Source organism: Rutidosis leptorrhynchoides, chromosome 11 (genome assembly GCF_046630445.1).
Source record: "Rutidosis leptorrhynchoides isolate AG116_Rl617_1_P2 chromosome 11, CSIRO_AGI_Rlap_v1, whole genome shotgun sequence".
In the NCBI taxonomy this organism is placed as follows: Eukaryota; Viridiplantae; Streptophyta; class Magnoliopsida; order Asterales; family Asteraceae; genus Rutidosis; species Rutidosis leptorrhynchoides.
In genome coordinates, this window is record NC_092343.1 from 232620328 (window position 1) to 232634500 (window position 14173).

The following is a 14173-nucleotide window of genomic DNA, read 5'->3' on the forward strand; positions in this document are numbered from 1 at the left end:
AAAATACATATTTGGAATCCTCTCTTCATCCTCTTCAATTTGATACCAACTTCATCTCATTTGGGTAACTTTCTAAAATCACTAATTTTATGTGTTCTTGAGATTTTTGAGTTATAAAGTTGTTAATTAGTGTCTATGGCTCATTGTGATGTCGTGTATGTAATTTGTATGCTCGATTCGTTATTTTTGGTGTAACTAGTTCAATATGAAATTACTTGCTAAATCCTTGATTTTGGATGAACAAATGTTGTTAGATTGTTAAAGTGCATGTTTTAAAAGTGTTACTAGTATCATTAGCTTCATTTTGATGTATAGGTTGATTAAGGAAACTCCAAAAACATGATTATTGATTTTGAGATGTTTGACTAGGGTTTGATAGTTCTTGACATGAATTTTTGGATGCTTGAATGCCATGGAATGTTAATTATTAGTGTTTAGTTGTAATGTATGTTTCATTACCTTCAAAACGGCATATTATATGTGTGAATTGGTTTCCCGAAACTCAAATTGCATTTGAAGAACTTGAAACCTTAAAAATGAACGTTTAATGATCACTTGATGAGTTTTCGGCTATTATAAATGATGTTTTTGTTTGGTGAAACATGTTTAGTTGTGTTCCTTGTCAAAAGAGCTTTCCAACGGTATAAGATACGTCTTCTAGTCGTTTACGGTTTGAGTTTTGCGTTTGTTTGAAAATTGACCAAGTCTTGAACAAGTGAAACAGGCCTGGGACCAGGCCACGGCCATTGTCGCGGCGCGACAGGCCTGGCCGCGGCGCGGCATAAGCCGTGCCCAGCTTCTGTCTCCAATGTCCGTTTCACGTGAAATGTTTGCCATGTCTTAGACTTCCAATTCGCATGCAACTTGTTCTAACATGCTTATATATGAATAACTAGCATAGAAAATTTGTCCGAGACCCGACCCGAACATGTTGACTTTTTCGTTGACTTTGACCAAGTTTGACTTTTTGTCAAACTTAACCAATTAATTATGCAATCTTTCTAACATGATTCTATACTTGTATCTTGCATGAAACTTGACAATTTGACTCACATGCTTCATAATCGAGTCGTAACGAGCCATAGGACTAATTGAACATCTTTGACCGTTTGTGTTTACCGTTATTGATATAACCTATATGTTTAGGTCAAGACTAGCCTTGTCCTTGCACACGGTTACTTGTTGAAGTACTTTATTAACTCTTGTACTCAAGGTGAGATCATAGTCCCACTTTTTCAATCACTTTTATTCTTTACATCGTGGGCTGAGAAACACATACATTTCACACTTATTTACTTTTCATGCTTTTACATTGTGAACAAATACGAATACAAGGATGCATACGAGTTTGAACAAAAGTCCTCAATCCAATTATCATTAGTTCCACTTGCAGGGTGTAAGTGTAAGCGTGTAATTATGTTGTGTGGCCATACGGGTTTAACAAACCCTCATTCAGACGGTTCGCTACCGTTAGTGAATGAAATATAATTTCAACAATGTATAGTGTAAGTTCTAACACTAAATTCAAAATTCAGAGGGAAGATTCGGTTAAGCCTTGATAATTGGGTGCTCGTGATACAAATACTATTTTGGAATGTGAACGATTCTGGTTGAGCAATTCTTAAAGAACCTTGTGGTTCAATACAATTTACTTACTAAACCTATGATTTCACCAACGTTTTCGTTGACAGATTTCTATGTTTTTCTCAGGTCTTGCACGATATGTGATACATGCTTCCGCTCATTATTTGATACTTGCATTGGATGTCGAGTATACATGCTTTTCATGGAGCGTCTTTTGACTTTACTTTAAACTGTGTCGCCTAGATTTCAATCGTACTTATAACGTTGTAACTTAACTTTTGGTTGAACAATTCTTGTAAACTTTGAAACAATCTTTATTTTGAAATGAAGGCGACATATTTTGGTCAAACGTTATCTTAAAGACTTATAATCAGGTAATGGGACCCACGTAGCCGACGCCGTCACTTGACGATTTGTCGGGGTCACTACACTAACAATATCTTTTTCTTGGTGCCACTCATGTGAGTGGGAAGCAGTGTTATCAATAATTTTGTAAGCATCAGTTTCGGTTTTCTTCATAATAGAACCACCAGCTGCTATATCTATGTCTTTCCTTGTAGTGATGTCGCATCCTTGGTAGAATATTTGTACTATTTGACAGGTGTCTAAACCATGTTGCGGACATCCTCTTAATAACTTTCCAAATCTTGTCCACGCCTCATATAGAGTTTCATTTGGCTTCTGTGTGAACATAACAAATTCTCCTTGAAGTCTTACGGCTTTAGATGCAGGAAAGAATTGTTTAAGAAATTTTTCAACTAAAACGTCCCATGTATCAATCGCCCCTTCAGGTAACGATTCCAACCAATCTTTGGCTTCTCCCTTTAAAGTCCAGGGAAATAACATGAGATATATCTGTTCATCCTCAACTTCTCTTATTTTAAATAGTGTGCAGATCCTATTAAAGGTACGTAGATGTTCATTTGGATCTTCCTTCGGCGCACCACTAAATTGGCATTGATTAGTCACCATGTGTAGAATTTGTCCTTTGATTTCATAATCTGGCGCATTAATGTCTGGATGAGTAATTGCGTGACCTTGGCCAGTGCGTTTAGCTCTCATTCGGTCTTCCATACTTAAAGGTTCCAGATTCTCCATAATTGAATTTGTTGAATCCGAATCACTAGAGGATTCTGATTTAATGGTTCGTTCCTCAACAATCTCTGTTTGAATGATTGGTGGTTCCGGATGAAAATTTAGTGGTTCAGGATCTATGAATCGTTCCTGAATATTCTCCGGATTCTCAATTGTGAGGTCGGGTTCAAAAAATGGATTATCGGAAATTTGAACTGGAGTACTTGGTCGACTGGATGACGATTCTAAAGAAAAATCAACGGCGGTAATATTTGCTAAATGTCTTGATCTAGTTACAGGTGGTGAACGTACAAAAGGTGGTGAACGTCTTGCTCGGTGCATTCACTGAATATCCTATTAGTTTTTAAAAGGAAAGAAAAATTATAATAAGTTATCCAATTAATAGACTTTTCTGATTTTGCCCACGTTTCGAATAGCCAAAAGATGCAGCAGAGGGGCAGGATTCGTTTGGTCTCAATATAATTGAGGACTGTTTGGCTCTAATAACCCGGTCCACGTACAAATCCAACTATTACTACGAACCAGAAAATTTTGATGTCTATCAATTTAACCACTTAAAATAAATTTTCGTAATTTTAAGAAATTTAGATAAGAAGTAGAATAAAAATCTATGTCCTAAAACTAGAATAGTGAGAAATAAGAAAGAAAAAGAGTTCGTCGAAAGATGTCGAAAAAGAAAAATGGTTGAAAAATAAAAGGTGACGGAAAAATAAAAGAAACTTATAAAACTTAAAAACACTTGACTAACCTAACCTTATTACCACAACTAACTTAAAATTATAATCGCAAATTGAGATTACTAATTGGAATGATAATTGATACATAGGTAAAAGGCGTCTAAAAATATTAAAGCTTACAAGTAAAACTATATCCCAAATAGCAATAACTTAAAAAAAACTAAAACTTAAAAAGACGTCGCAAAATTCTAAAGTATCTAAATCTTAGTCTAAAGAAAAAGCACTTAAGGGATTTTACGGCAAAGCCTAAAAATCTAGAAGTAAAAATAACTATGGCAAAAATTAAGTTTAAAACTAAATATGAGCTAAAAATACAAATATTACGCTAAAACGATTAAAAAGGGACAAAATATAAAAATATACAAAAAGTTGTAAAAAGTACAAATTTTATAAAAATATTATTTTTATATTATTTATTTTATAAAACTATTAATTTTATAATTTAATTAACTAAATAAACTAAATATACAAAATAATAATAAAAACTAAAAACTAATTAAAAACTATAAACCTAATTAGGGTTTTAATTAAAAATTAATAATAATAATTACTCCTAATAAATGCTGATTAGGGTTCTGTCAGGCGCGTCAGAGAGAACTCCGCGAGTTGCGGTATTCCAAGCAGCAAACTCCGCGAGTCGCGGGGTTCCAAATTTCAACTCAGGTACAGTTTAAAATTCGACGCGTTTTTTTTTTTTTTGGTTTTTGTTTTTATGTTTTAAATAAAAACAAAATACTTAAATAAAACTTATATTTTTATAAAATAAAAATAAAGAAACTTTATAAAACTTAAATATTTAACAAAATCTTAAAAATACTTATATTTTTGTTTTTCTTTTTATATTTTTCGAATATTTAAAACGTATTTTTATAAAAACGAATTTTAATAAAAGTAAACTAAAAATCTTTTTTTTTTTTGTTTATATTAGCCTTGCGCTTCCGGCTTTTAAGCGAATCCCCGGCAGCGGCGCCAAAAATACTTGATGTTAAAGCTAAGGGGTATAAAATACTATTAAATTTTACAAGGAAATACTATTAATTACGATACAATTTTACACAAGATATTTATTTATTTAGAGAATGGATATACTTAAACCTTGCTACAACACTTATAGGCAGTGTACCTAATCGTACAGTAGTGTAGTTTTTAGTAAGTCCGGTTCGTTCCACAGGGAAAATCTTTAAACAAAGCTTAACGCTATATTAGTTTACTTTTATAAAAATACAAATATATATATAAGTAATATTATTATTATAAAGGGGGGTATTTTTACCGTTTAATGACCGGTTTGTCGATTTTAATTCTTCAGTCGCAGTTAAAACCAAATGTAAAATATTAAATAAAAGACTTAATTTAAAGCGTAAAGTAAATAACGATAATGAAATTACGAATAATAAAAGTGCGATAAAATAAACTTGCGATAATTAAAAAGTACGATAATTAAAAGTGCAATTAAATACAATAACAATGAATAAAAATGCGATAATTAGTAGTGCAATTAAATATAAAATAAAGGAAATTAAATATGAAATAAAAGAATTATGCTTATTTAAACTTCCGTAACCATGATGTTTGACGTGTTGATTTTAGTTTTATGCCCATGGGTTAATTGTCCTTTGTCCTGAATTATTTAATATGTCCGTCTGGTTTTTGTCCATAACAGTCCATCAGTCATAAATATAAAGTGCGAGTGTCCTCGTCAAATTATCCTTATACCCGAAGTTAAATATTCCAACTAATTGGGGACTTAAACTGTAACAAGATTTTAATACTTTGTTTAATAATTACACCAGGATGTCGACTGAGTGTAACCCAAGGTTTTAATATTTTGTTATCAATTATACCAAGTGTCGTTGTACATAATTTCACCCCTGTTTTAATTATTCTAGTGGCTATTAATCCATTCCCGTATCCGGTTAAATGAACGATTATTCGTACATATAAATACCCCGCCCATCGTGTCCGATCGAGTGTATATGGTAATTTATAGGGACGCCCAATTGTAAATCTTTATATTAACATTAACAAACTATCATTTAGTTAAATAAATATAAAGCCCATTAATAGCCCATAGTCTAATTTCCACATGTGTTGTTCTTTTGTCCAAACCCCAATTATGGTACAAAGCCCAATTACCCAATTTTAGTAATTAGCCCAACATCATGATTACTTCGGATTAAATAAGCATAATAATAACTTAGCTACGAGACATTAATATAAAAAGGTTTAACATAACTTACAATGATTAAAAATAGCGTAGCGTTACACAGATAGAATTTCGACTTACACCCTTACAACATTTGCTAACATACCCTTATTATTAAGATTTAAAATTAAAATTAAAATATAAATTATATATATATATATATATTACGTATATAGATAGAGAGATTGATGGATATATGATATTGAAAATGATCAGAATTCGGTTGGCTTTATAGGGAATTGAGTTCAAGGGTACTCCGCGACTCGCGGCAACTTTTGCCTTCAAACTCCGCGAGTCGCGAAGTTTGAAAATACAGCTCACCCTCCTTTGGCTTCTTTCTTACCGACGATTTATAAATATATTATAATATATATATTAATTTTAAGAATTAATTATATATTATATTATATTCATATGCATAGTTGACTCGTAATTTTTAGTCCATTGCGTCGAGCGTTGAGAGTTGACTCATGTCCCGGTTCCGGATTCTCGAACGTCCTTGCGTACAATTTAATATCTTGTACTTTGCGTTTTGAATCTTGTACTCTTGTAATTTCGAGACGTTTCTTATCAATAATTGGAACCTCTTTGATTGTATTTTGTACTTTTGAGCTTTTTGGTCGTTTGCGTCTTCAATTTGTTGAATCTGTCTTTTGTCTTCACCTTTTATTATTTAAACGAATATCACTTTTAAATAGAACAATTGCAACTAAAAGCTTGTCTTTCTTGGGGAATAATGCTATGAAATATATGTTCGTTTTTAGCATTATCAACTCGAATGCAATGTCTTTTGAAATATGCCATGAATGACTCTAAGTAATGTCTCTAATATGAACTAATGCACAGCGGAAGATTGCTTTCATACCTGAGAATAAACATGCTTTAAAGTGTCAACCAAAAGGTTGGTGAGTTCATTAGTTTAACATAAATAATCATTTTCATCATTTTAATAGACCACAAGATTTTCATTTTCAGTTCTCATCAATATACGTCCCATGCATAGAGACAAAAATATCATTCATATGGATTGAACACCTGGTAACCGACATTCACAATATGCATATAAGAATATCCCCATCATTCCGGGATCCTCCTTCGGACATGATATAAATTTCGAAGTACTAAATCATCCGGTACTTTGGATGGGGCTTGTTGGGCCCGATAGATCTATCTTTAGAGTTCGCGTCAATTAGGGTGTCTGTTCCCTAATTCTTAGATTACCAGACTAAAAGGGGGCATATTCAGTTTCGATCATTCAGCCATAGAACGTAATTTCGATTACTTGTGTCTATTTCGTAAAACAGTTATAAAAGTTGCGCTTGTATTCTCAGCCCAAAAATATAAAGGGTAAAAAGGCAAATGAAACTCACCTAATGTATTTTGTAGTAAAAATACATATGACTATATTGAACAACTGAACAATGCAGGGTTGGCCTCGGATTCACGAACCTATATTCAATTATATATATTAACACATATAATCACATAATTCCTTCAACATAATATTTATATATATTTAGTGTTGTAGTTACATAAATATATATATTTATATTTATATCTTTAGTTATAACTTATATATAGTTATTTTGTAAAATAATCAATATTCATACATAGAGTTATATTACAATATATATATATATATATATATATATATATATATATATATATATATATATATATATATATATATATTTGTAGTTAGATTTATATCAAAAATCAATAATTTGTTATAAAAATAATACTACTAATAATAATAATAATGATAATAATAACAGTAATAATGATTCTAGTAATAATAAATATAATAATAATAATAATAATAATAATAATAATAATAATAATAATAATAATAATAATAATAATAATAATAATAATAATAATAATAATAATAATAATAATAATAATAATACTTATATTCCTAATAATGATATGATAATAATAATTATAATGATAATAATAATAATAATAAAAATAATAATAATAATAATAATAATAATAATAATAATAATAATAATAATAATAATAATAATAATAATAATAATAATAATAATAATAATAATAATAATATCACAAAATTACTACCTCACACAAATTAGGCTTCAAAAAGAATGGAACGCCATTGCCAAGACTCGAACTCGAGACCTCTCGCTTAAACATCCACAAACTTAACCACTCCTCCACGGTTGATTTTTCTGAAATTACTCTTAACTTAAATCGTTATAACTTGTACAAAATGACTTATCATCTTCATCATAAATCATACACTATTATCCTCTATCGTCATCATTAATTATCATCCCAAATTATCATCATAAGTTATCATCATCATCATCTAAATCCTTATCATGCATCACCATCATCATCAACATCATTATCTTCTTTAGTGTATTAACATCGTTACTTCATCATCATCCTTCATCATATATACGGCATCATCATCATTCTTTATCACATTTACACTAATTATCATCATCATACTCATTATCATGTATCATTACTTATCCCGTATTCATCGTCATCATTCTAACATTGTGATCAAAAATAAATAAATAAATAAAAATAAAGTGGCTGTCCAGCTTTCTGCTTCGGTCTAGATGCTCAAGTAAATCACGGCCCACCTAGTGAAAACTCCATGATATCCCAATAGCAACAACAAATGTACGGCCCATGTTGATTAATTTATAAATGTAACTGCTATGATGTCGGCCATATGATAAAATCTCTCCCTCAATACACGTAACGTGAGTTATCAACACAGCTGGAAAGGTTTACATGGTAGGGTTCGGTTGCTTTTGTGTTTGTCGCCTAAAAAGAAAAGTGACAACATATTTAACGGCTCCCACTAACAATTTGTAATATTAAATATACTATCAAGTTGTAGCAAGTTGTAGTATAAATAAATTAAAAGGCCTGCAATAATTTGATCTCTTATCTCCATTCCCACGATCACTATCATCATCCTTCTGTCCATGTTTCTGTCGTCCACTATACAGAAAAACACAGCAGTAAACCAGTAGCATATCGATGGTAATTAGGTGTTCTTTGTGTGTCAAACTGCTGCAGAAAAGAAAGAAAGTAGTAGCAGCGATAAGAGGCTGTAGTTTGGAGTTTACGGTTTGAAAGAAAACAGGAGGTTAGTGTAGCAGCAGCTGTGATATAATTTGACTAGAAACAGAAAATATGTAGTGTATCAACAATGGGTTTCGAAGAAAATGGTGCTTTGGTTCGACTACTAACAGAAGAAAGAAAGGTAATTGTGGGTGTGATTGACTAAAGGAATTAATGAAGGTGATGATGGTTAAATGGTTATCAAACAATAAGGTGTCGTGGTTTTGTGGTAGTGATTATAGGTGATGGTGGCGGACTGTGGTTTACACTACAGTGGTGGCTTCGTGTTCATTCAATCTAAACCGAAACAAATTCATTAGTAGTAGGTGTTTACGGTTTAAAGATGGTGAGTTGCAAGATTCGGTTAAGGTGGTGTACTATGGTGGTTTGATCGACACATATCAGTGACAAGTAATATTAAATGATGGTAACGGGTGGTTGATATGTATGAATATGGTTTTGTTGGGTTACGATCGTGTAGGTGAGTGGTGTTGTTGCATACTCTCGAATTAAAATGGAAAAGTATAGTGAGTGGGTTAAATGTCAATGGGTTTAATGTGATCATATAATTCGATTTAATCTTTGTTTCGTAGTTGGATTTCATCGACAGAAAATATTCTGTCAGAAGAAAAGTACATCCTCCCTTTATCTGTGTTTGTTTGTTACTGGAATTAGGTGGAAACAATTTGTACTAGTTTGCTTATATAAAACAGATTATATTAGTGATTGATTGTTATGTGTAACGAAATTGGATCCCTTTTTTCATGATTTAATATCTAAAATTAATTTCAAAAATAATAATTCTATTAATTAATAAATAATAATAATATTACTAAATATTATTAATAATAATTACATAATAATAATACTACAAATAATAATAAGTTGCTTTATATCAATAATTATAAAAATTTCATTAACTTTTGTAATAATAATAATACAAATAATAATATTACTAATTATATTATAATAATAACAATAATGATATTCATAATATTAATAATGATAACAATAACAATTTAAAATATATATATATATATATATATATATATATATATATATATATATATATATATATATATATTCAAATTTCGTATATATACATATTAATTTACAAACAACAGTTCGTGAATCGCCAGAAATGGTCAAAGGTTAAATGAATGTATAACAACAGTTCAAAATTTTAAGATTCAATTACATAGACTTTGCTTATCATGTCAAAGTTATTTGAAAACAAAGTTTAAATTTGATCGGAAATTTCCGGGTCGTCATATCTGACACTTTCGTGTGTGATTTCTTTATTGGTTTGCGAGATACTTGGATAAGCTCTGGAAAATATTTCACTATTATCAATGTCTACGGACCGCATAATGATATTGATAAGCAACGAATGTGGGAATCCCTCACCAACCTGTTGCAAAGTGGTGATGATGAGGCATATGTTGTATGCGGTGATTTTAATGAGGGCTTAATTGTGAGTTCATTGCTAGCCGAACGAAAAGATTCAATGACTTTATAGCCTCTAATGATTTGTTTGAACTACCTTTGGGAGGACGGAAGTTTACTCGTGCGAGCAATGATGGTATTAAATATAGCAAGTTGGACCCTTTTTTAGTAACCGAAAGTTTCAACCTTATATGGAATAATCTATCATCAGTTGCTCTTGAGAGAAATCTCTCGGACCACTATCCAATTATACTAAAAAATGAAGAAAATCATTTTGGGCCGAAATCCGTAAGAGTGTTTGATGAGTGGTTGAAAGTGGATGGTATTGCTAAAATTATAAGTGATTCATGGAACGAAATCAGTCCAACTGGCCCGAGGTTGGACTGGCAGTTTAGAAACAAGCTTAAGAGACTGAAATCTACTTTGAAAGCTCATTGTAACCCGACTTTTAGAAAGCTTGAGAGTGAGATTGAGACCTTCAAAAACCTTGTTATTAGACTCAAAATCAATGTTGAAAGTGGAATGTTAACTTCAAATGAGAGGGGTATGTGGAAGGAGGAGAGGAAAAAATGGAAAGAAAAGGATAGGATAAAAACGAACATGCTAAACCAAAAAGCTCTGATACGTTGGATACTTGAAGGTGACAAACTCTTTAATTCGCAAAAGGTATAGTAGAAACAACACTAGAGGCCTTTCAATAAATGGGATTTGGAACAAGGAGCCTCACTATATCAAGGAAGCTGCGTTTGTGCATTTCTCGCGTATTTTTGAATGTAAGAAATCTGAAAGACCGAGCATGGGGATCTGTTATACCCCTCTCTTTCACATGAAAATGCCGAGAAACTTGAAACGCGCATTGATGAAAAAGAGATTCTTGAGGCCATTAATGATTGTGGAAGTAGTAAGGCTCCTGGCCCGGATGGTTTTAACATGTGTTTTTAAGATGTTTTGGGGTGTGATTAAGATGGATCTTGTCGCGGCTATATTGTGGTTTTGGGAAAAATGTGAAATATCACGTGGTTGCACGCTTCTTTTATCACTCTTGTTCCCAAAAAGGCAGATCCTATGGGTCTTGGTGACTTTCAACCGATAAGCCTAATTAGTAGCTATTATAAGATTATTGCGAAAATTCTCTCTAATAGAATTAGGAGAGTTGTGCCGAATTAGGTGGAGTCGATCAATATGCACTTATGAAAGGGAGATATATCCTTGATGGGGCGTTAATGGCAAATGAAACGCTCGATCTTCTAAAGGCTTCCAAATCGAAAGGTACCATCTTTAAGGTAGACTTTGAAAAAGCTTTCGATTGTTTAAATTGGGTTTCTTTGATGGAAGTTACAAGGTGTATGGCCTTCGGAGAAAAATGGAGAATGTGGATCTTGTCTTGTCTTAAGTCCGCCTCGGTTTCGGTTTTGGTCAACAGTTCCTCTACTAGGGATTTTGCGTTGGGTAGGGGGTCCGGCATGGTGACCCGCTATCCCCTTTCCTCTTTATCCTATCAGCGGAAGGGTTAATTATTGATACTAAAGCCGCGGTAGACAGAGGGCTTTTTAAAGGTGTGGAAGTTGGAAAGGATAGGGTTATCATCTCGCATCTTCAATATGCGGATGATACCATCTTCTTAGGTGAGTGGAATAGATCAAATGCCCTTAGTCTTATTAATATTATTAAGTTCTTCGAATTAACATCGAGCCTAAATATGAATTTCCAAAAAAGTTATGTGTACGGTGTTGGAGTGAGTTTTGAGTAAATTGAGGGTTTGGCAAGCAAAATGGGTTGTCAAGCCAGGAAGTTTCCATTTACCTATCTCGGTCTCCCTATTGGTACCAAAAGAACAATCTAAATACTTGGCAACCGGTGATAGATAAATTTAACAATAGGCTCTCGGATTGGAAAATGCGTTCGATGTCCTATGGTAGAAGATTAGTGCTCATCAAATCGGTTCTTAATAGTCTCCCCTTGTATTACTTCTCTCTCTTTCGTGCCCCGTCGCGCGTTCTAAAATTACTTGAGAGTGTGAGATGTTCTTTCTTTTGGCAGGTGATTCTTTGGGTAAAAAAAATATCATGGGTTAAATGGGAAAATGTCAATGCACCTTATGGGGCGGGGCGGGGGTTAAAATATTGGAAGCTTAAAAAGTAAAAATTTATCTTTATTGGGTTAATAGTGGTGGAGGTTTAAAACTGAAACTAATTCATTGTGGGAAAAAGTTATTCGAAGTATTCATGGAGCATTTACTAACCTAATGTCAGTGTTTGGGTCTTCCCACATCTCGACTCTAGGTGTTTGGAATAACATTGTTCGTGCAGGATCTCAAATTGAAGATTTACAGGTGGATTTCAAGTCATCGTTCATAAGGTTTTTAGGTGATGGCGCGTCAACATCTTTCTGAAAAGACATATGGATTAGGAATAATAGCTCGTGTTCTGCCTTCCCGAGGCTCTTTAGACTGGAGACGGATGCAAATGCTACTGTTAGTGATCGTTTGGCTACTGTTGACCCAGAATCCATTGCTGTTGCTGGCAGGCTCCCTGTTTCTTCTACCAGGTGGGAATGGGCCAGAACGCCAAGTGGCCGAACCATTGGTGAGTTTCAGCAACTTACTAGCCTTGTTAATTTTGTCACCTTAGATCGTAATGCTGCTGATTCGTGGAGATGGAGCTTGGCTTCGAATGGTAGGTTTACTGTGAAGGCTCCGTCCATTTTAATTGATGAAAAGCTTTCCGCTGCTGCTGCTAACAAAGGAGAGGAAACATGTCGCAACTCGATGATTCCAAAAAGGGTGGAGTTATTTGTCTAGCGTGCTTTAAAAAAGAGACTTCCCGTTAGAATTGAATTGGATAAAGAGGTATTGATTTGCACAGTGTTCAATATCCTCTTTGTGATAATGATTTAGAAACGGTGGATCATATTCTCTTATTTTGCAATCATGCTCAAGTTGTGTGGAACTGTGTCTTCAAATGTTGGAATCGTGGTAAATTTCGATTTTCTCTATTAATGATCTTCTTCGAGGCTCTTCTGATATTTGACAAGCGGTCGTTTGGACTACTTATTTTATTTGGAAGAATAGATATATTAAGGTTTTTCAAGATAAATGTTGGACCGCACCGTTGACGCTTAACTTCAATAAATTTTTATTGTTATTTAAATTTAGGAACAATATTTTTGAAACAAACAAAAATAATAAGGGTGACAGTTTATTTTTTTTTATTTTTTTTTTTTGAGACGGAGTAAGTATTTAATAGTCAAATGAAACAATAAAAGTCAATAGAAATGCATTCTTGAGTTAATTTTTATGTTGTTCCAAAAAGAAAAGTATACGAAAAAGATATATATCTATCTATCTATCTATAGTTTCTTATAAAAGGCTAATATCATGATGTCATTAAAAAATATTTTCCAAGTTTATAAAAAATTCAAAAAGAAAAAGAAAAATTCTCAGCATCCTTGATGATGTCATTAATACTAATATAATTACAATAATTAATTAATTATATTAACTAAATTAACACTCCTAAAAAAGTTAACGAGCTTTAAATAATAATTTTAAAGATAAAAACCCTAAACCCTAAACAAACCCTAAGTATTTCTTCTCTTCCAGTTAAGTAAAATTTGAAAAAAAAATTCCCGTTCAAATAGTGACTTTCGATTTCTATTATCTTTCAGTTATAATTATTATATTCTTGCTTTTATTTTCTTTCAAAAGTTGTTTGTACTTCACAAATCTTGCTAATTGATTTTTGGCTCATCTTTAAATAAGTTTACATCTATAGAATGAGTAAGGTTAAAAGAAAGGTCTCTTACTTTTATAGTCATGCACTTTAGTTGTTTGATGAAATGTTCAGCTCAAAAATAGCTTAAAATGTTTAATGAGTAATGTTTGCACAACTTTGTGTATATTTCATTTGAACTAATTAAACAAAGAAATAATGCAAGCATACTATACCAATGTGTTATTTTGGCTTAAATTTTTTTTTTTTTTTTCTGATGTTGTAAT